The following is a 23,695-nucleotide window of genomic DNA, read 5'->3' as shown; positions in this document are numbered from 1 at the left end:
TGGGGAGTGGAAATCCGAATGAACTGTATTCGATGGAGGGAGAAGGGCTGATGTGCATGGAGCAGGAGAGAGACCTTGGGGTGATAGTGTTTAATGATCTGAAGACGGCAAAACAATGTGACAAGGTGATAGCTAAAGCCAGAAGAATGCTGGGCTGCATAGAGAGAGGAATATCGAGTAAGAAAAGGGAAGTGATTATCCCCTTGTACAGGTCCTTGGTGAGGCCTTACCTGGAGTACTGTGTTCAGTTCTGGAGACCGTATCTCCAAAGAGACAGAGACAAGATGGAGGCGGTCCAGAGAAGGGCAACCATAAAGGTGGAAGGTCTTCATCAAATGACTTATGAGGAGAGATTGAAGAATCTAAATATGTACACCCTGGAGGAAAGGAGGAGCAGAGGTGATATGATACAGACTTTCAGATACTTGAAAGGTTTTAATGATCCAAAGACAACAACAAACCTTTTCCTTTGGAAAGAAATCAGCAGAACCAGGGGTCACGATTTGAAGCTCCAGGGAGGAAGACTCAGAACCAATGTCAGGAAGTATTTCTTCACGGAGAGGGTGGTGGATGCCTGGAATGCCCTTCTGGAGGAAGTGGTGAAGACCAGAAGTGTGAAACCCTTCAAAGGGGCGTGGGATAAACACTGTGGATCCATAAAGTCTACAGGACATAAATGAATGTGGGGAAAAAAAGATTTGCATTCACAAAAAAGCAGGGAGTAGCTTGCGTGTTATGGTAGTTACTACCCCAAACCACATAAGCCTGATACTTCACTTTCAATGCATATCCAGCATAGCTCTCTGCTTCAACGGCAGGGGAGAAAGTCTGACACTTCACGCATATCCAGCATAGCTCTCTGCTTCAACGGCAGGGGAGAAAGACTGATACTTCATGCATATCCAGCATTACTCTCTGCTTCAACGGCAGGGGGAATGAAGAAGAGTGGATCTATATACAGACAACCAACAAGGACTGAATTATATAGTCTGGGTAAACAAATAAGCATGGGTGTAGCTTGCTTATTGCGGCGGTTACTACCCCTAACTAATTAAGCTAGATATTTCACTTAGATGCAGCTCCAACACTGCTCTCTACATTAATGGTGGGGGTGGAAGGGAAATAGAACCAAAAGGTTACTAAGAGCCAAGAGAAAAGATAAGTATGAAAAAAAATGTGAAACTTGCAGGGCAGACTGGATGGGCCATTTGGTCGTCTTCTGCAGTCATTTCTATGTTTCTATGCTTGTTCTTGTAACCAGTAATTTTTACTCTTACATTTTCTGTTATCTAACTTAAGGGCTGTTAGAGGCACATTTTTTTTCTTATGAAGCTTTGATTGCTGGAGACATCTGGGTTATTCAATACTAACAGAAAATTAGTTTGTTGCCTTATCTTTCTGTTTGAAAATGCAGGGTGCCTTTTTACTATATGGATCCTGGAGAAGAGCGTTGGCGGGCTGAAGATCAGAAGATACGATTCTACTCCTCTTTGGAGCGAGTTTCTTTTATTTTGTGGGTTCCTGCTAATTTTGTTCTGTGGAACTGGTATTGCGGAATTATCTTAATGCCTTATAGCGTGAGAGCGATGGATGTATGGGATGGTGGAATACTTGTAGATATGTTAAAATGTTGATGTATTAGGTGTATGGTTAAATAGTGTGAATGTGATTACCAGAGCGTGGACAATTTACAGGGTTCTGTACTCAAGAATTGAATGCTTAAGTTGGGGGGGGGGGTGGTATTAGGATTTCCACTAAATACTTTTGCCTACTTTTTCTTCCCTTTTTATGACAATGGCTAATATAAAAATCCTCTCTCAAAATGTAGATGGCAAACATTCTCCTATTAAAAGAAAGGAACTACTTTCTATGTTTAATTGAGAAAAAGCACAGATTGTATTTTTGCAGGAAACATCTTTTAGATGTTAAACATTTAAAATTAAAGCGCAATTGGGTTGGTCAGTGTTATTTTTCATTGTCCTCTAGTAGACCCAGCATGGTGTATCATCTTGATTCATAAAAATCTCTTTATATCTGACAAAGTAGTAGTAGACAAAGATGGCTGTTTTATTTTAGTTAGTAGTACTTTATATTCTAAGAAATACATTCTCTAATGTATATGCTTAAATGACTATACTCACTCTTTTTACACAAAAATAGTGGCAGAAATGGGTCAATTTATTGCTCAACGGTTTATATTGAGGGGAGATTTTAATCTAATAGCTGATGCACAAATGCATACTAAGCCAATTCGAACTATGCATCAAAGTAAAAGACACGAAGGCATCTTTTTTTTATGCTGCAAGAGTTGCAACTAGTGGATGTATGGTGCTTACTTCATCCTTCAGAATATGATTTTACATATTTCTAAACCAAATAATCCAGAATTGTTCCTTTCTTCTTCCTTTTCTCATTGGAAATATTGTATTGTCTGACCATGCTCTTGTTTCAGTTGTTCTAGAGATGAATGCTTCTCAATCTAAAGCATTTCAATGGAGATTGCATTCCTCTCTATCATGACAATAAATTTCATGTATATCTTAGGCGGAAATGGAAGATTACGTGCAGTTAAATCAAGACTTCCGATATCTCAGCTGATGTCTTTTAGGAAACTGTGATACACAGGAACATATTAAAGTTGAATAAGTGCCTCAGACTGTTAAAAGCTACAGTATATAAGAATGTTAACAAAAATTAAGCGCATGCATGGGAACTATTTTATTCTCAACTTTCTAAAGCACTGAAAGACAAATTGACCTTGTTAGACTATACTGCTAAATGGCTAGAACTGGTTCATGGTGGGTTGCGCTCTATGGAATGATTGATAGGTGGAATGTAGTATGAATGTGGATAAATGATACATGAAAGGGATGTTTTGTTGGGCTACTCCGGCAGCTTGCAGAGGTTCTGCTTTTGTATTATGTTATATTTTTTAAATTTGCATTGTAATGTATGTACAGTTAATTTATTCAGATCTGTTATGATTTTCTTTCTAGTTGTATATCATACTGCTTGCAGTATATAAATACAAATTGAAAAAACAAGTTCTCAAAAACCAATAAAAATTTCAAAACAACCACCCCCCAAAAGTTAAACCTAATAAAAAAAAAAAAACCCAACAAAAAAACCTACTGCTCTCTATACATAGGATCTTCCAGTCACCCTGGGACCAGACAAATGTTATTCCTCTTTCACATACACAGGTTCTCACTCACACACACATGCATACCAGACTCTCACACCCCCACACCCACAAAGGATTACACCCCCAGTCTCTCACTCTCGCCTCCACACGCATACAGGCTCTCACGCACACCTCATACACTGGCTGTCACACACCCACATGCTCTTATACTCCCACACACACATCTAAAAGCTCTCACACGCACACACACACACTCTTCTCTCTCTCAGGACCTCCCCCTCCTGCTGCATCCCCAATAGGCTTCCTTTTTTTTGGGCCATGGTTGGATGAGCTCCACTGCAGCCCCTCCAGGCCTTTTTTTTTTTTAGGGCTGTTCTTAATTTCAATCATCCCAATGGCACCCCCTCCTGGCTGTCACTTGGGGCAATGCACCCCCCTCCCTTACACTTCCCTTAGTGTGCCACTGCACAGAACTGCTCCAGTGCTGATTTATGAGGTCCAAATATCCCCAAACATTAACAGTTTCCTTTCCATGACCTTTAAGTAAAAAAATAATAATTATAGAGATATATATATATATATATAATTAACCTGGACAAGTTCTTACCCATTAATAGTATCCACGTTTTCACTAGTTTGAAGTAGTCTCTCTAAGAATCTGTAATGATTAGGCTTCTTGGTTTCAAGGAGGCGTTTGTGTCTGCTAATGTCTTTGTGTAGGCCACCACACAATTGTCCAAGTTAAAGGTAGATGATTTGTTACATCATGAAGAGTGCACAGACGCATTTTATCTATATTAGTATTTCTAATTTAACCGGGTCTCAAAATACAAGCATGTAAAATAGTTTAGCATTCTCTTGTCAAATTGTATGTTTCAATGAGTCTCCAAGTGACAATCTTCGCATTGTACAAAACTGAACAAATACTCTGGCCCTTCTAACCTCTCAGGTTGTGATTGTTGTTCTGCCTTCTTTCAACAACCATGGGCTTCTCTAAGCAGCAGGTGTCTGAACATTTGAAAATGAAGATAATTCACTTTCAAGAAGGGAAGGATATAAAAGAAAGATCTCTAAAGGCCTCCAGCTAGCAAGTTCAACTGTCAAACATGGAACTATTGAAGACAAGGGAAGATCTGAAAGATCATAAAAAGATATAATGGAACTAGAAAAGGTACAGAGAAGGGCAACCAAAATGATAAGGGATGAACAGCTCCTCTGAGGAAAAGCTAGAGAGGTTAGGGCACTTCAGCTTGGAGAAGAGACAGCTGAGGGGGGAGATATGATAGGGGTCCATAAAATCATGAGAAGTGCAATGGACTTCTGGTTATGCCTTGAAAGAGGAAGCTGCACGTGGCTGAGCTCTGATCAGAACTGAATATTTCTCAGGCTTTAACCTGACTTTTGGATTGCAACTTATATGTCTGCTCCTAAAGATCCTGTCCAGAATTCTATACCAGGACTTTGGGCCGATGGAAGTGCTAAAATGCACAAAGCAGCGAAAAAGAAAATTAGCGGAAGCGGTCATCTTGACCGCTGCCTCAGCCTCGAAGCAAGACACGTTGCGAGGATGACAGACTCTCCCGACTTTTGGAAAAATTTGCTGGGCAAATTACCACCTGACTTTATACCCAATTGGGCATTATCATGGAGAAGATTGCCCAGTTAGTGGAATCAGTTAAGGACAAATCAGCATGCCTCAGTGAAGTTGAGGGGAGTGTCTGACCTTGAAGATTCACTTACCATGATTCGAGCTAAGGTCAACAGATGTTCTTATAGTGCAGCATATGCCAAGATAAAACGACCTCAAGAACTGGTCCCCCTGGAACAACATTAGAATCGGACTGCCGGAAAAGAGTGAAGGTACTAACCTGGTTACCTTTGTTGCAAACTGCCTCCCAGAATTGCTAGGCCTGAGTAATTGCAAAAAATGGTGTTATCAAAGTTGATCAGTTCCATAGATCTCTTGCTCCAGCTCCAGTGCAAGTGGGATGTCCTCTGGCACTAATTGTGCAAGTTCATAATTTTGGCAACAATCAATCCTCGATGCTGCACATCAAGCAGGTTTCCTCTCTTATAAGCGGGCTAAGATTATGATATTTCAAGATTTCTCGCTTGAGGTACAAAAATGACAAGCCTACAGGGCTGTTAAGCACGAATTTCAGTCTGGGGATCAGATACACCATGTTATGCCCAGCCAAACAGAATTGTCATAGATAAGGCAAAGATCTGTAAATTAATGCAAGAAGCGGAGAAGATCCTGAATGGATATAAAAATGATCCATGAGTTCTTGGTCTGCATTATTTTAATGAACAAGTTTGTTCTATTTTTGTGACCTACATATTCTGACAGGAGTGGCCCACTGGGAAAAGGCAGGAATATCAGGAGTTCTAAGTTATGATACGAAATACTTTCCAATGCCCTCTAAGGTGGATGGATTCATCGTGCTTGGTGACTTTCCTATTGCTAAAACTTTTTATGCTTGTTTATTCCTGGTTTTATTTGCGATATAAAGTCTGGACAACAATCCAGTGCGTCTTCTCAGGGCCACATGGCTTGTGAGAGGGAAATGGCTCTAGGATCAAAGGCACAGCTCTACTTCTCTTCCAGTCGAGACCTAGTTTTTCCAGGAGTATCAGCTTGGCAAAAATATGGTGTTTGCCTTTTTCAGCTACAGGACCTACTCTTGTCATGTGCAGACTTGTCTTCAGTTTCAACCTGGGACCATGTGGCTCTCTTATCTTGTTGCTGTTTCCACAGATGGTCAAGCACTGGAGGACATTGACGTCGCCTACACCCTAACTATCGGGCCGTTACAGTACAGTGCGCTCCGGAGCGCACTGTTAACCTGCCATTAGACGCACGTTTTCCCTTACCTCTTCTTCAGTAAGGGGCCGAAAACATGCATCCAATCCCCCGAACCTAATAGCGCCCGCAACATGCAAATGCATGTTGATGGCCCTATTAGGTATTCCCGCACGATTCAGAAAACAAAATGTGCAGCCAAGCCGCACATTTTACTTTCAGAAATTAGCGCCTACCCAAAGGTAGGCGCTAATTTCTTCGGGCACCGGGAAAGTGCACCCTCCGACTTAATATCATGGCGATATTAAGTCAGAGGTCCTGAAACTTTCCAAAAGTAAAAAAAAAATAAAAATTTGAAGTCGGCCCGCAGCTGTCGTGTTGAAAACCGGATGCTCAATTTTGCTGGCGTCTGGTTTCCGAGCCCGTGGCTTTCAGCGGGCTCGAGAACCGATGCCGGCAAAATTGAGCGTCGGCTCCCGTCCAAAAGGAGGTGCTAGGGACGCGCTAGTGTCCCTAGCGCCTCCTTTTACCTGGTTTTACCGCCAGGCCTAATTAGCATACTGAATCGCGCGCACAGGAGAGTGGCCTGTGCGTTCGCCCGCTCTCCCATGGACTTTACTGAATCGGCCCGTGTCAGTTTCAGATGATCTCGTGTTTCAATTATCTGAGCATGTTAAGTCTTATCTTTTTCTTTAACATTTTATGTTATTTCCTTTTTTTTTTCCAGCTACTATAATGTTTAGTTGAGATGGTCTGTAAAAAGTGTTTATTTTTGCAGTAGGGAAGTTACCAGCACTGGTGCTATTAAACTGCTTTCCTGTAATAAGTTCTTTATGGTTGGGAGGCTTTGAGTGGGGGTGGGTTAATGAGGAGGTAGTATATTTAGGCTGGCCTCTAGGTCCTGAATGTTTTCCCACCTGAGAGCTTTATGATCTGGGGGTTGGGGCTTTGGGTTTAATTTGAAGGTTGATAGGGAAAGTAAGGGTTTAGGTTATTAGTGATTCTGAGTCAGAGTGGGTTTTGGGAGGAAAGTTTGGTGGGGGGGGGGTGGGTCTTTAGGTTAGTTAAAAGGTTAGGGGCACTTTCAAAGTTAACTTTTGAGTCAGGAGGAGGGTTGGTTTAAACAGCATATGTTTCTTTGTTCAGACTTTGGGTCACCAAAATCCTGATATTTGGACTTTTAGGTATTACTTCTCTTTTTGTAGATACTTTGGGCAGATTGTTACTTTTTGCTGTGTTGTTTACATAAGATACCTGCTAGGCTTTAACTCAGCACTGGATATCTCAGTTACAAGACAGGACAACACGATTTATTTCCTTAAATGCTAAAAGGGATTTTGTCCACGATTAAGCTGAAGCATATCCTTCAATTTGCTAGTCGCAATAATGCCCAGTTTCTGATATTGCAGGAAACACACCTCACTGACCAGGAACATGAGAAGCTTCGGGCAGGTTGGGTGGGCCAAATTTATTACTCCTCATATAATTTGAGAAGTAGGGGAGTCCGTATTCTTATCCATAAAAATCTACTCTTGGTGGTTCACCGTTCACTAGTAGATGCAGATGAGAGATATGTTATTCTAGAATGCTTATTACACTCTGTTCCTTTCATGTGTATGGTCCTAACCTAGAACAATCACAATTTTTCCATAGTCTCACTGATCAGATTAGACATTTGGGTTCAATTGGAATGTCTGTCCAGTTCTGCTAGCTGATAAAACTTCACAGCCAAGGTTTAATGTTTCTCATACTTTGGGCTTTAGGGACTTAGTTACTACATTTAATCTTACTGACACCTAGCAGCCTCCTTGCTAGCGTGACGCCCTAATTTGTTTATTGCATGGCACCCCCCTTGCAGGCACCATGCACACATTAAGAAAGCGGGTGCTGAAAAGTCAGCGCTCGCTTTCTGCATTTAATATTGCATCAGCCCCAGGGTTTGTAAAGGGCAGAAACTCTACTTCAAATACCAGGAGGTTATTTCACCTTTTGCACCTAGCGAAAGACAGGAAACAGAGAGTAGGATTAAATGGGCAATTTTCTCAGTGGAAGGGAGTGGACAGTGGAGTGCCTCAGGGATCTGTATTGGGACCCTTACTGTTCAATATATTTATAAATGATCTGGAAAGAAATACGACGAGTGAGATAATCAAATTTGCAGATGACACAAAATTGTGCAGAGTAGTTAAATCACAAGCAGATTGTGATAAATTGCAGGAAGACCTTGTGAGGCTGGAAAATTGGGCATCCAAATGGCAGATGAAATTTAATGTGGATAAGTGCAAGGTGATGCATATAGGGAAAAATAACCCATGCTGTAGTTACACAATGTTGGGTTCCATATTAGGTGCTACAACCCAAGAAAGAGATCTAGGTGTCATAATGGATAACACATTGAAATCGGTTCAGTGTGCTGCGGCAGTCAAAAAAGCAAACAGAATGTTGGGAATTATTAGAAAAGGAATGATGAATAAAACGGAAAATGTCATAATGCCTCTGTATCGCTCCATGGTGAGACCGCACCTTGAATACTGTGTACAATTCTGGTCGCCGCATCTCAAAAAAGATATAATTGCGATGGAGAAGGTACAGAGAAGGGCTACCAAAATGATAAGGGGAATGGAACAACTCCCCTATGAGGAAAGACTAAAGAGGTTAGGACTTTTCAGCTTGGAGAAGAGACGACTGAGGGGGGATATGATAGAGGTGTTTAAAATCATGAGAGGTCTAGAACGGGTAGATGTGAATCGGTTATTTACTCTTTCGGATTGTCGAAGGACTAGGGGACACTCCATGAAGTTAGCATGGGGCACATTTAAAACTAATCCGAGAAAGTTCTTTTTTACTCAACGCACAATTAAACTCTGGAATTTGTTGCCAGAGAATGTGGTTCGTGCAGTTAGTATAGCTGTGTTTAAAAAAGGATTGGATAAGTTCTTGGAGGAGAAGTCCATTACCTGCTATTAAGTTCACTTAGAGAATAGCCACTGCCATTAGCAATGGTTACATGGAATAGACTTAGTTTTTGGGTACTTGCCAGGTTCTTATGGCCTGGATTGGCCACTGTTGGAAACAGGATGCTGGGCTTGATGGACCCTTGGTCTGACCCAGTATGGCATTTTCTTATGTTCTTATGTTCTTATGAAGGGCACATCTGGTGATTTCCTAGGATGCAGAAAAGGCATTTGACCACCTTACCTGGCCCTCTATTTGCAGCTCTGGAGGGGGCAGGGTTGCCTGAATGATTTATAGCCTGGATCAGGGCCATGTATAAAAGCCAAGGGCATGTTTGATCAACGAGTTGCTTTCTCCCTTTTTTTATATAACTCTGGTATGAGACAGGTGGAACCCTCTTTCACTCTTGCTTTTTGACTTGGCCATTGAGCCCAATGCTGAAGATATTAGGCAGCATTCAGATATCCATGGGATTAGGTTAGGGAATAAGGTCTATACAATATCTTTATATGCAGTCAACGTGCTGGTTTATATGACATCCCCCAAAACATCTGGGCCAGCACTCCTTGCTCTGCTCTCAAAGTATGGCATTTTGGCTAGCTACAAAGTTAATTATGACAAATCTGAGCTGTTTCTGCTGGATCCAACAACAGGCATTCGAGAACCCTCAGGAAGTTTAAGGTGGTGGATCCTGGCTTTCAGTACTTCGGAATTTTTGTTCCAAGGAAATTTAAAGACTTATATAACAGGAACTATTCCCTGTTAATATCAAAGATAAAATACAAAATGAAGTCTTGGGATCATTTAACACTTTCCTGGTTGTGTAGAATCAACTTTCTTAAAATGTCCTTGCTTCCAAATTTATTATATTTGTTCCAAAATGTACTGTGCCAGATCCCTGTTCAAGTATTTAGCGATCTTAATAAATGTATTACTAAGTTTATATGGTGGGGTAAACAGGCCTGGATTCAGCTGAGTTGCCTTTGGTTTCCTAAAGCACAAGGAAGGATGGCTCTGCCCAATCTCCAGGTATATTATTGGGCAAGCAGTCTTATTTTTATAAAAGTGTGGTCGAGGGACCAGGATGAACCATTTCTCCAGTTAGAAAAATTACAAGCCAAAGCAGTTAACTTAGTGGTCCTCCCTTTTCTCCCCAGAGATTCTCCCAATAGTAGAAGAGTTTACAGAAGAGCCCACTGCTTGCTCGTACAGTGCAAATTTAGTAACAGTTCAAAAAGGGGCGGATTTTAAGAGCCCTGCTCGCGTAAATCCGCCCAAAACCGGGCGGATTTACGCGAGCAGGGCCCTGCGCGCCGGTAAGCCTATTTTACATAGGCCTACCGGCGCGCGCAGAGCCCCGGGACTCGCGTAAGTCCCGGGGTTTTCGGAGGGGGCGTGTCGGGGGGCGGGCCCGAACCGCGCGGCGTTTTCGGGGCGTGTCGGGAGCGTTCCGGGGCGGGCCCAGGGGCGTGGCTACGGCCCAGGGCGGCCCGGGGGCATGGCCGCGCGCTCCGGACCCGCCCCCAGGTCGCATCCCGGCGCGCAGGAGGCCCGCTGACGCGCGGGGATTTACGCCTCTGGGAGGCGTAAATCCCCCGACAAAGGTAAGGAGGGGGTTTAGACAGGGCGGGCGGGTGGGTTAGGTAGGGGAAGGGAGGGGAAGGTGAGGGGAGGGCAAAGGAAAGTTCCCTCCGAGGCCGCTCCGATTTCGGAGCGGCCTTGGAGGGAACGGGGGTACGCTGCGCGGCTTGGCGCGCGCCGGCTATACGAAATCGATAGCCTTGCGCGCGCCGATCCAGGATTTTAGCGGATACGCGCGGCTCCGCGCGTATCTACTAAAATCCAGCATACTTTTGTTTGCGCCTGGAGCGCAAACAAAAGTAGGCTATTCGCGCTAGTTTTAAAATCCGCCCCAAAGTGTTTGGGTAGGGATGCTGAGGTTACCTCTGCTGATGTTCCTATTTATGAAAATCCAACCCTTTATCCCCAGTCTTCAGAAAGTGGGGAGATAATGGTCTTGTATATGTAGCTCAATAATGGGATGAGGATGGGTTCCTTCCTTTCCAGTCACTTCGTGAAGACTGAGTTTCTTCACATGCCTTTTATCTACAACTATGAAGTGCTTTGGGGGACAGATTTGACCTGACTATACCATTACCTCATATGGATGGCCTGGAGACTTATGAGTGAACCCGATGCATTTGGTAAGGGTATTACTCATATACTCAGGTATTCTTCTCAGTAAATTTGGGAAACAAACACCACAAGATATAATAGATACCTGGAATACTGACCTGCGCATAGAGTTAGACCATAGAGCTTGGAAGCGCATATGGCCTTCTGCACACCACATCTCTATTTGTGCCAAAAGAACAGAGCTCATGTCGTACCCCTACATTTTATTCCAAATGTTTTTTGTAGGCTGGAGTTCACTGTTGGAGGGGTGTGGCCAGAGAGGCACGTACATTTGCATGTGGTGGTTCTGCCCAGTAGTTAGCTGTTTTTGGAAGCAAATTACTCAACAAATTGTGGCTATTCTTTGTTTCTCTGTTCGAGTGACACCTGAACTGGGTTTACTGGTCCCTAGTTCCAGTTAAGTACAGGGCTTTGGTGGGACAGTTTCTTCTAGTGGCAAGATTTATAGCAGCAACCCTCTGGAAGGTGTGTACGAACAGAGTATTAGTGCTCACAAGTTAAAGATATAGCGGACAATGTTATGATATGACCTTAAGAATGACTACTCTAAATATCTTGCCATCTGGGGCCCCTACCATGATTATCTAGCACAGCGGTTCTCAACCGGTGTGTCGCGAAGCACCCGCTGCTCTCCCCCCCCCCCTTCACCTCAGTGAGACAAACACTGCTGCCATTCCTGCCCGGGCTATCAGCACATTCAAGCCCCGAGGGGGAACGGCAGCAGTATTTGTGGAAGCCGGCAACAGGAACATGACCTTTTCTTCTTCCCGCCCCTGTGGCCCGGAAGAGGAAGTGATGTTTACCGAGCACGTGGGAAGAAGAAAAGGCCATGCATGCTGCTGCAGAAATTGCACCTCAAGGCTCTCCCCAGCCCCGCTACACTCAGCAGTTTGCCTGTGCTGCGATCATCGCAGCACAGAGCAGTCAGCTGAGAATGTGGCCACCGGGATTTCCTGCCGTGCGGCTGTTGGGGAAAGTTGTCCATCAGCTGCCCGGACACGGAGCTGAAGATCGATGCTGGCTCGTCACTTTGCCAGGGGCGGCAGGAGTACGGTGCCGCTGTCCCCCTCCTTGGCCTGGCTCTTACCTCCCCTTCTCTCGCCAGTGCAACACCAGCAAGGAAACATAAAAATAATCAAACTGCAAAAAAAAAAAAATAAAAGGCTGGGGTGGGGAGAAAAAAAAAGCATAGAATTACATTCTAGGCTGACTGCTCTGTGCCGTGATAGCAGCATAAGCAATCAGCTGAGTGCTGTCTTCTTACCACTGGGGGGCGGAGAGGTCAGTCCTTCTGTAGTTTCTAGCCTGTCAGGACTTTGCTTTTAATAGCAGTATACCAGCTACCATGTGGGGTGGGAGTGAGTGAGAGAGAGAGAGCCAGCATGTGTGTAAGTATATGAGAGAATGTGTGTGTGTGTGTGTGTAAGAGAAAATGTGTGAGAGAAAGATACTGCTCAGGAAAGTCACTGGTGTGTGTGAGAGAAAGACATTAGTCAGGGAGGTGACTGGTGTGTGTGTGTGAAATAGACTAGTCATGGGCCCTAAGAAAGAAGAACGTGAGGGACAGAGCTTCAGCAGCCCTTGCTGCTTCTAGTATGCGCTACTGGCCTACAAGGGAAAGGAGTAGGAGAGTTACTGGAGAGGGAAAGTACAGGTGGCTTTTTAAGTTTATCTTTCTTGATTGACTGCCATTTTAATTATTGGGTATTATGTGATGTGTCTGCTGTTAGAAATATTTAATTGGCATTTGGAGAATTTTTAATAATTTTGAAAAATTTTAATGTTTGGATGTTATTCCATTTATCAGTTGTTTTGAAACAAACATTTATTATATTCTAGTTTTAGAATTATTTTATATTTCTCGAGGAATGTATAAATAGAAATGTGGAGACAAAAACTGAATGGAAACAGCAAGAAGCCAAACTCTGTATGCAGTGCAACAATGCAAAAACAAAAACATTACTTTATGGTCACTTTATTCTATATTTGATGAGGGGTTGTCTGTGTGCTGCGGGTGTGACCCAGCTAAGGGTGTTCTGCAAGCTTGTAGTTTCTTGGTAGGGATCTATAGCAGCTTGGCTTGTTCTGATTTCCTAATAGGAGGTGTATTGGTGTTTAGGGCCTGGTGTAATTTTTGCAGTGCTGCCTTTTCATAGGTAGGGTTATTACTGTTTGAGTTCCATAATGCAGGAGTAACTTTGTGTGCATTCATTTTTTGTACATTATTTCAGATCATGGAAGTCTGTTAGGTGCTATATTTCTGTTTTGCACAGAGTGCAGAGTGGCTTTTTTGGGTTTCCATTCCAGTTTCTGTTTCCATATTTGTAATTTGTGGTCTGTCTGTACTTGGTGAAGGTCAATTCTATGTGTGTGACCGAGTTGAGGTATTTTATTAGCATGTAGGCATTTGTATCAATATTATTTGTTGTGTTTTCTCAATAGAACATGCATTGGTGGTAAATTACTGTCTTTTCATAAGGAGGGTTATTGTACCTGGTAGGAGAGAGTGTTTAAGTTGCTGTTATTGAGATGTCACCAGAAATATCGTTTTTTGTATGGTAAATTGAACGGGGAATGTCCTGGTTCTGCTCTGCACCCATTGTTGGGGGTCGAGGGGGTTCCTGTGGAATGCAGAGTGTTTGTTTACATTTAGCCCCGTGATGGTCACATGTTCAGTGTCACGCATGTGAGAACCATCTGTCAGGTGTGTCCTGACAGAAAAAAGGTTGAGAACCACTGATGTAGCAGGTACTTAAACATTAACCTGGTGTACAGTCACAAGTATGACAATGGTCGCTATGTAGTGTGGGATTTCCAGATATGTTAATTGTTCTGACTCAAAGGAGGGTTTTTTTTGCCAAAGATGTAAAGCGAGGTGACTAAACATTTTTGAGATATATAAGAAAAAGGAAGGCAGGCCAGAGGTGGTACAGTAAAACTGAAAAAGAGGAATGTGTGTAGAAATATGATGAAATAGCAGAAATATTAAATACTTTAGTTCGGTGTTCACTAAAGACTACCCTGGAGAAGGACCATTGCTGGTCAACAAGAACAGAGGGGAGTAGGGTAGAAGCAACCCCATTTACAGAAGAGGATGTATGGGAGGTGTTAAGGAAACTCAACATGGACAAGTCCATGGGGGGCTGGATGAGGTACATTCCAGGATACTAAAGGAGATGTGCTGGTGGGGCCGCTGAAAGACCTGTTCAATAATTCCTGGAAATTAGGGTGGTGCCATAGGACTGAAGAGCGGTTGTGATCCCGTTTCACAAGAGTGGTAGCAGACACAAGGCTGGAAACTATAATCCGGTCAGCCTCACCTCAGTGGTGGGAAAATGAATGGAGCCTCTGCTGAAGGAAAAGATAGTGAACTCTCTCTAATCCAATGGGTTGCTGGACTCGAAGCATCATGGATTCACCAGGGAATGGTCCTGTCAGACAAATCTGGATTTACTTTTTTGACTGTGTGTGACAAAAGAACTGGATCAAGGAAGAGTACCCAATGTGATTTAACTTGGATTTCAGCAAAGCTTTTGATTCAGCTCTGCAGATGATTTTATTTATTTATTTAATTTTTTTTATATACACAGACATTCGTTAGACACATCACATCGGTTTCCAGATAACAAGATACTTCAGCCAACAGGGCTTTACATATTAACTGATGTTACAACTAGGGTGGGGGGGGGGGGGGGGCAGGGAAGCAATTGGGTTTTATGTACATATACAATTAACAAGATAGCATTAAGTACAGTCAATATACAGGATCGAAACATTATGTAAAGACTATATATTGTCTATATACAGGGACGAAACCTTATGTAGAGTCTATATACAGAGTGAGTCAAAGAGAAAAGATAGGGCGTGGGCTAGGGGATTCTCAACTAAGGAGGAAAGGATGGTTAAGGGGAAAGTACAAGAGGATGCTCATGAATAAAATGAGAATCTTGGAATTGGGTGCTAAGGTAGTGGAATGGATTACAAACTGGTTGACTGATAGAAGAGTGTGTAATAGTATATGGATCCTACTCTGAGGAGAGAACAGTGTTAAGTGGAATGCCTCAAGGATTGGTTTTGGCTCAGATTCTGTTCAATATCTTTGTGAGCGACATTGCAGAAGGAATAGAAGGTAAAGTTTGTCTTTTTTGCAGCTGATATTAAGATCTGCAATGGAGTAACCCACTTGAAGGAGTAGAGAGAATGAAAAGTGACTTAAGAAAGCTTGAAGAGTTGTCAAAGATTTGGCAGCTGAGATTCAACGACAAGTAATGCAGTCATGCACCTGGAGTGCAGTAATCTGAAAGAAATGTATGCGATTTGGGTGGGGTGGTGGCAAAAAATTGATGTGCATAGAGCAAGACAGGGACCTTGGGGTAATAATGTCTGGTGATCTGAAGGTAGTAAATCAATAGCTAAAGCCAGAAGGATGCTGGGCTACATAGAGAAGGATAATAAGAAAAAAGGAGGTGATAATCCCCTTGTACAAGTCCTTGGTGAGGCCTCACCTGGAGTACCGTGTTCAGTTCTGGAGACAGTATCTTAAAAGAGATGGAGAAAGTTTTTCTCTGGACTGCTTCCATCCTATCAAAATGGTGTGGGGTCTGTATCAGAAGACTTGAGGAGATGCTGAAGGATCTGAAAGAGAAGTGCAGGGGAGATACGATTCAAACCTTCAGATAGCTGAAAGGTTTAATGATGTGCAAACTTCAAATCTTTTTTGTTGGAAAGGAAATTGTAGAACTAGAGTTCATGAAATGAAACTCCGGGCTGGGGAGTGACTTAGAACCTACGTCAGGAAGTATTTCTTCATGGAAAGGATAATAGATATTGGAATGCCCTCCTGGAAGAGTTGGTAAGAAGGAAATCGGTAAATGGCTTCAAAAAGACATGGGATACATACTTCAGAACTCTAAATACCGGATGTTGGTAATGGAAAGAGGGGAACATGGGGGTAACCTGCACAGAGCAGCAGTTACTACCATGAGCAACTTGCTGGCAGACTGGATGGACCATTCACTCTTTATCTGCTGTCATTACTATGTTAAGTATGTGTAACAAAACCTTGATAAGCCTTTTGGAACAAAGTGTTTTGGACTGATGAAACAAAAATTGAACTGTTCGACCACAATCACATAAGAGATATTTGGAGGGGAAAAAAAAAAAAGCACCTGGCCCATTAAGACGAAATGGGATCTATTATGCTTTGGGGTTGAGTAGTAGCCAGTAGCACATGAAATATTGTGTGGATAGAAGGAAGAATGGATTCAACTAAATAACATATCCTAGAAGTTAATGTCCCAGTGTCAGTGAAAAAAAATTGAAGAAATTGGATATTTCCTTCCCTTCCTCCTTCCGCCTCCCTCCTTCCCGGCCTCCCAGATACCCATACCCTGGAGACCTCAGCATTCCATTTTTCAATATGTTAATTCTGGTTTTATGACTCATGTTTCTATCTTACCCACTTTTTTCACTCGGGACCCTCCCCCGAGGTTTCTCAAGGTGCCTCCTCCACGTTCTTTACCCTTCTCCTTCCAAGTTATTACCCCTTGTTAAATGTAACTTTCCATTCCTCTAAGTTTTGATGTAAACCGATGTGATATGACCTGTCATGAATGTCTGTATAAAAAAGAATTAAATAAATACATTTCAACAAGTCAATGATCCGAAACATACCTCAAATACAACCAAGAAATACGGTACTTACAGGAAATAGATATGAAGGTTTTGGAATGGTCTTCATAGTCCCCAGGCTTGAATATTATTGAAAATCTGTGGGGAGATCTCAGTTCTGAGTGAAGTTCTGCAAGGAAGAGCAGGAACAAAGTCAAAAAACAAGAACATGAAGACTCTTAGCTGGCTACAGGAAACAGTGGGAAGCTATTATTTCTGCCAAAGGAGATTTGAAGAGTGTCTAAACTTTTGCATATGTCACATTCACTATTTTATTTTGTTTAATTTATTAAAGTCAGCAAATAAATAGTAATTTTGCATTAAAAATTGCAGAAAGATTTCATGTTTAATTTTGTACCATGTAGAGGTTATGTTAGCTTCTGTTCTCGAGTCATTGAAACATACAATTTAATCAGGGCTGCCAAAACTTTTGCACACAACTAATCTTAACATCTCTTTAGATGCTATTTAATGTCTAAAGAAAACAAAACAGTTTCTAGGTCTCTTCAGACCATATCTAAGGAAGATATTGATGCTGCTTTGATATAAGGCCAGCTTTTCCTTCTGTTCATGCATCACAAAGGTGTGGTTACTCTATAGTACAGCAGCAGCATTCTGTAATAATGAGCTTGCAAAACTGGTTACACAAGCCTGGGTTCTAGTCAAATACCACTCTCATTGCTTTAATTATGCCAAAGATCCTGAACTGATCACCAGGAAGTTTATATGCTACCAGCTTTGTTTGCTTGTAAACCCCAGCCAGTTCAGACATCTTTAGCAACAGATTAAAACCATTTATCACAGCTTTATCATTTCACAGATCCTTATTCCCCTAAGTCAAGCCTTAGTTTAAGGCAGCTCCAGCCACATAACTAACATTCCACTTTAGGACTTTATGAAGGTTTTAGGGAGAGAAGTTATCAGCATTGCCACCCCCAAGGCTTCATCTCTGTTGTCCATTTGCTTATCTTTATGCAACTATAGGTAGAAACTAAACTGTAACTGTAAGGCACAAGATAAATAGGGCTGGTTTTAGCACCGGTAGCACCTTATACAAGCACCAGGAAAAGTGCTCTCTCTGGCAACAGCATCTCCTCCAGAGCGCTGCCAGTAGCATGCTTTCAAAGCTATGCTCCATGGCTGGAGGGCTGGTGATGTTGATGTGGCAGCACCTTCAAAGCTGCAGTGGTATCATGTGCAATTATACAGGTTGCACACTCCTAAACAAGTCCAGAGTATATAATCACTTTTGTTTTTTTGTTACTAACCATGGTATTGTTCTCTTCTCACATTCATCTTTAATTCTCCATCAACAAGCAGGGCCGAAATAGTCATGACTCGTGGGTGAGATCATCTGATGATGCTGAATGGACCTCTCTCTTTAGCTCAGTAAACTTTCACTGCTGTGCATGCCTGGGAGTTCCCGTGCACATGCTACCTCACGAGCCCCTCAGTCTTGTGTTTCCAAGCTTCCATGTATCCTCTCATCTTCTTCTACTAATCTGCTCGTCAGTCTTTTTTTGCCTGTTGCCTTGCTGCTTTGGCAGTCCCTCAACAGCATGTTTCTGGGCTAAAACAAATTAAAAAAAAAAATGAAGATACTGGGCTGTCCAGGTCCAAAAAGATCAGACCTAGTGGCTTCAAATGACTGCATCTGTAGCCACAAGATGTCATTAACATCTGCTACAAATGCCTGGGACATGAACATAACACTGTCAATTTCTATAACTGTGCCCAGATGTCATCTAGATCCTATCAGAACTAGCCATGGAAGCTAGATACTCCACAAATCTGTGGAGATGTAGATGTTCTTAGAGCAGAGCCTCCTCTGTGCTGAGTCTAGCAAAGACTTCTCTGGCAGGGCTCCTCATCTACAGTGCCAGACTTCAGATCCACCATAGTTCTGGTGTTGAGCAAAAGTCAAGGTGCAGGAGCTAGTGCACTCCAGAGCCACATCTCCCTCTTGGGTCTCTGTGTTGAAGCAGCACCATTTGGCTCAATTGGCACTAGCTGTGCAGAAACCATCCATGTTGAAGCACCAGTCCCTGGCACCAAAGTCTGGAGCACAGTTGATGCCATCAATGCAGGTTGTGACCCTGGCTCAGGTTGGCCCTAGCAGTAATAACAGGTGCATGCCTCTTTTTATGCTTTTACCACCATCTCGCCTCTTCTTTCCAGATCCTAGGCCTTCCAGGGCCTCATTAATGTCATCTGTCCAAAGCAGTCAACCTAGGTCCCTTCCACTGCATCTGAAACTTGGACCTTATCTGCTCCATTGTGCCTTTGTTTTTTTTTATGTTACCCTTGACAGAGATAGCCCAGAAGGAAGAGGTATCTACCTAGAGTCAGTATGTGCTTCTCAAGGCAATGAAACTATATCAGTCTCAGAGGAAGATGTTTTTTCTCCAATTCTGGCCTGGGGGCCATAGCAGTCCATAGACCACATTGCAAGACTAGTGATGACGTTTTTGGTTTTTTTTTTTACCTCTGGCAGCCAGTGACTAGAGTGGCACCCTTCAACCTCTCCTGTCCATGACAATAATTTGTTCCCTCAAGATGTGTGTGTGGGGGGTGGGGGAGTCCCACTTGCTCCATTGGAGTCCAGCCAGTAGTCAAGAGGATGAAGCATTGGCAACTGGGACCTTCCTTTGAAGGTTTCTCTTCTGACATGACAGAGGTCTTTGCCTCGATTGCCATCTTCAGGGTCATAGGTTAGTGTCCCTCCACTATTCAGTTTGGAGGAGGAGTCTACAGGGATTCTCTCAGACCCCTCAACCAATCTGCTGGTGCATTTGCCTTCACCAGAAGATCTCTCCTATTCCAATGTTTCCAGGAGTCTGGATAGGGCCAATGGAGTCAGTGTCCAGAGGAACAAGGTCCCCTGCACAGAAATCTGGAAACCCCTTTCAAACCATCAGCAATCCAAGTTCATCAGATTATGCAAACCCAAGAAGCTGGATCTCAAACAGTATGTAACAGGCTCCCTGTTTTGTCATAGTCCAACTGCTCCACTAGTCTGTGGTGGGAGTCAGCTTTAAAGCTGATTAAGACCACCTACATATTTTCCAACATATCCCTGGATAAGGTCCCCAGGTTACTGGGCACCTTCAAGAAAAGTCTGATGCTAAATGCCCGCATTGCAGTCCACCAACTCTGTATGATACAATACTTACATGACTGCATCGACAAGCTAAAGCCTCTCATTGAGTCCTTGGACAGGGAGCAAGAGGGATATGGCCAGGCTCTTCTGGATACAGAATGTGAGCAGTACCTCATCTGGTTAATTAATAAATCCTTCAACATAGTGGCAAAATCCATTGCTGCAACCATTAGGGCATGCCAGATGGTTTGGTTAAGAGCAAGCATTCTGCAAGATGACATCCATGGCAAGTTGATCAACATCCTGCATTCTGGGGACAATCTCTTTGGGGAAAAAGTCAGATACTGTTGCCCAAATTAAGAAGAAATATATGGCCAGCCAGTTCCTGTCAGCAGGGATAGACTAGTCTATTTCCAGGCATCTATACTTCGCTTTTAAGTGGTCCTTCTTTCAAAGATGCCCCCCTCCTCCAATTTCAGTGATATCAGGCTATACCTGCACTGCCACACAGCAATTTCCAGCTTGAGGTCACCCATGTGAGAAACATCAATTTAAGACACTACAGCAGTATCAGCCCAAACCAAGGCTTAGATTTTGATAAGCCCTGATACTCAGGCCTTGACCCTTAGTCTTCATATTTTGTGTGATGGGCTAGTAAACTGTATTACACTGGCTGGTCTTTGCAGACTTATCAAATGAGAGGCATGGCTATTTCAGTTGCTCACCTAAGAGCTCTCTCTATTGAAAATGTCTGCAAAACTGAAAGTTGGTCTGTATACATCTTTACCTCTCACTATGCTAGGCACTCTCTCAAGAAGTGACTGTAACTTTTGACAAGCAGTTTTATGCAGCCTGCTCACCATCACAAGGAAGTAGTGGAGAGGCCGAGGTTGCTTTTTCAGTAATTGCTCCATCAGCTTGGGACTCCTTCCATTACTAATTCATCCTTGCTTGTCAACTGAGAAAGACAGATTGCTTACCATAAAACAGGGTACTACATGGATAGCAAGATGAATTAGCCATACTTAATGCCCACCCACCTCCCTGGAGAGTCTACTACCTAGCTAAAGCTGAGCTCTACAATCGAGAGGCTCACAAGGCAGTACACAGGTGGGAACTCCCAGACATGCTTAGTAGTACAAAAAAACAAATCACACTACCGAGCTGGAGCAACAGGTCTGCGTGATGCCAGATGACATCACCTGCGTCATGGCTAATTCATTCTGCTGGCTACACAGAACCCTGAAAACAAACTCACTTTCTACATATTCAATTGGACTAATAAAGCAACCACAATTCTCCGCTCTAGCTTTAGATCAAATCACTTCAGAGATAGTTTATAACTTTCTGCTATTCTATTACTTCATTAGTCATAGGGAGTGGCTTATAGTTAGGACCAGATAGCCACAGTTCAAATCCTGCTTCTTCCATCCACTAACATTTATTGTAACCTAAGGTAAAGCATTTTATCTCCTGCCACCTCAGATACCTACCTTAGATCGTAAACTCCTTGAGGCATGAAATTTTTGCACATATATGTAAGACCCCTTAGTTGAGAGCACTATATAAAACTCAGCATTATCAGTAGTATAAGTTCAAATTCTAAGCCTCCAAGCCAAAATCTCAGAGGGCCCCTTGAGTGGGAGGGGGTACCTGTCTGAAAGAATTGCTTACCTGTAACAGGTGTTCTCCTAGGCCAGCAGGACATTAGTCCTCACACATGGGTGACATCATTGGATGGAGCACAGCACAGAAAACATGTCAAAATTCTGGAGCTTTGACTATGCACACTGAGAATGCCCAGCATGCCCTATTCCACACATCCACACAGGGTCCCTCTTCAGTCTCATAACAGAACTACAATAATTAAAAAAAACAAACAACCCAAAAAACAACAACAGCAGCAGCTCCCGGCATCGGCCGCCGCCCGTCTCCTCCTCTGCTGAGGCTCCCGAGGCCCAATCGGAGCTAGAGCCCGCTCGCAATCCCGCGAGCCGTGCAGAGGAGGCATCAGAAATAGCAGGAAAAGGAAAACCAAACAAAAAATAAAATAAAGAGAAGGAAAAGGAGACGGAACCGCAGGACCCACGCGGTGAGTCAGCCACGCCCCCCTGAGGCACTAGGCCTATCAGGGCGCGAAAAAAAAAAAAAAAAGAGAGGCCTTTAAATCGCGTTGCCGCCCTCCGGCGTTGCGTGCCCGAAGGGGCGCGACCTAAGGGGCCTGCCCCTTAGTGCGCCCCTTGGAGAGCCCAAGGAATTAGAACTAAGGTCCCTCCAACAGTATCCCTCGCCTCAACATTGACACACAACATAGCCAACTTACTTGCCTCTTCCAGCCTCCAGCAGCATTCATCCAGCACCCATCATCCAGCATTCATCCAGCACCCATCCAGCCTCCAGCAGCATTCATCCAGCACCCATCATCCAGCATTCATCCAACACCCATCCAGCCTCCAGCAACATTCATCCAGGACCCATCATTCAGCATTCATCCAGCCTCCAGCAGCATTCATCCAACACCCATCCAGCCTCCAGCAGCATTCATCCAGCACCCATCATCCAGCATTCATCCAGCACCCATCCAGCCTCCAGCAGCATTCATCCAACACCCATCCAGCCTCCAGCAGCATTCATCCAGCACCCATCCAGCCTCCAGCAGCATTCATCCAGCCTCCAGCAGGATTCATCCAGCACCCATCCAGCCTCCAGCAGCATTCATCCAGCCTCCAGCAGGATTCATCCAACACCCATCCAGCCTCCAGCAGCATTCATCCAGCACCCATCCAGCCTCCAGCAACATTCAACCAGCACCCATCATCCAGCCTCCAGCAGCATTCATCCAGCACCCATCCAGCCTCCAGCAGCTTTCATCCAGAACCCTCCCAGCAGCTGCCAGCCTACATCCAGCTACCAGTCTGCAAGGCCAACAATGCACTACCGCCCACGCACCTACAAATCCCTTATCCCAATCATGATTTCCCCCACCACACAGTTCCTAGGTCTCACCCTATTCACCATCATCCTATTTAACGCCCAATCGCTTACCAACAAAACACTAATACTCAACGACATACTGCAGGACACAACCCCAGACTTTTGCGCCATAACAGAAACATGGCTCAAATCCACCGACATCACCCTCATTAACCAACTACCAACACAGACTTACGATTTTTTCTCTATCCCAAGACAAAAAAAAAAAAAAAAAAAGAGGAGGGATTATCTTCTTAGCTGCCAAAAAATCCCTAAGGTTCACACACTACCCTATCAACACAGCTACCAAACTAGAACTAGGATTGTTCAAATCAGAATATCTCCAAATCCTTCTGGTCTATGCCCCTCCAGGCCTGCTAGAGTCAGACGCCTCCCCTATTCTCGAAACCATAACTTTGCACCTAAACCTTGACTATAATCCTGCTATAATCCTGCTATAATCCTGGGTGACTTCAACTTACATGTTGACAAAATCCCCCCCTTTCAACAAACTGTGAAGCCTTCCTCACCGCAATGTCAGCGATGGGTTTCAAACAACAAATCAACAAACCCACTCACAAAGCAGGCCACACGCTCGATCTCTTCTTTACAAACTCCGGTATTTCTCAAACAAAACAACCAGATTGTAAACAAGTCCCATGGTCAGACCACTCTCTAATCTCCACCAGCTTTTCTCTACCACGACCAGACTTCAATCTCGACTCAAGACCTTCTTTCCTATACAGAAAACCTTGCACCTCGGAACACCTCAGCAAACTTCTAGCCCCAGATCTACCACTCATCGATGTTTCTACACCCAACTCTGCACTCCAATCCTGGTCCAAAATAAAAT

The 23,695-nt window shown here is 43.5% G+C and overlaps 1 long non-coding RNA gene across 1 annotated transcript; it reads right to left on the bottom strand.

Annotated features, from left to right (window-relative positions):
• Window positions 1-613: 613 nt before the first annotated feature.
• LOC115094494 lies at window positions 614-22,031 on the bottom strand. Its single transcript, XR_003857569.1, has 4 exons — window positions 18,038-22,031; window positions 16,804-16,899; window positions 16,558-16,715; window positions 614-663 (listed from the first exon to the last, which is right to left on the bottom strand). It is a non-coding gene; the product is annotated as an uncharacterized LOC115094494 (long non-coding RNA).
• Window positions 22,032-23,695: the final 1,664 nt, after the last annotated feature.

The sequence above is a fragment of the Rhinatrema bivittatum genome, chromosome 6, assembly GCF_901001135.1.
Source record: "Rhinatrema bivittatum chromosome 6, aRhiBiv1.1, whole genome shotgun sequence".
NCBI lineage: Eukaryota > Metazoa > Chordata > Amphibia > Gymnophiona > Rhinatrematidae > Rhinatrema > Rhinatrema bivittatum.
Note: the sequence above shows the minus strand (reverse complement) of the source record. Positions and strands in the feature narration are given on the sequence as shown.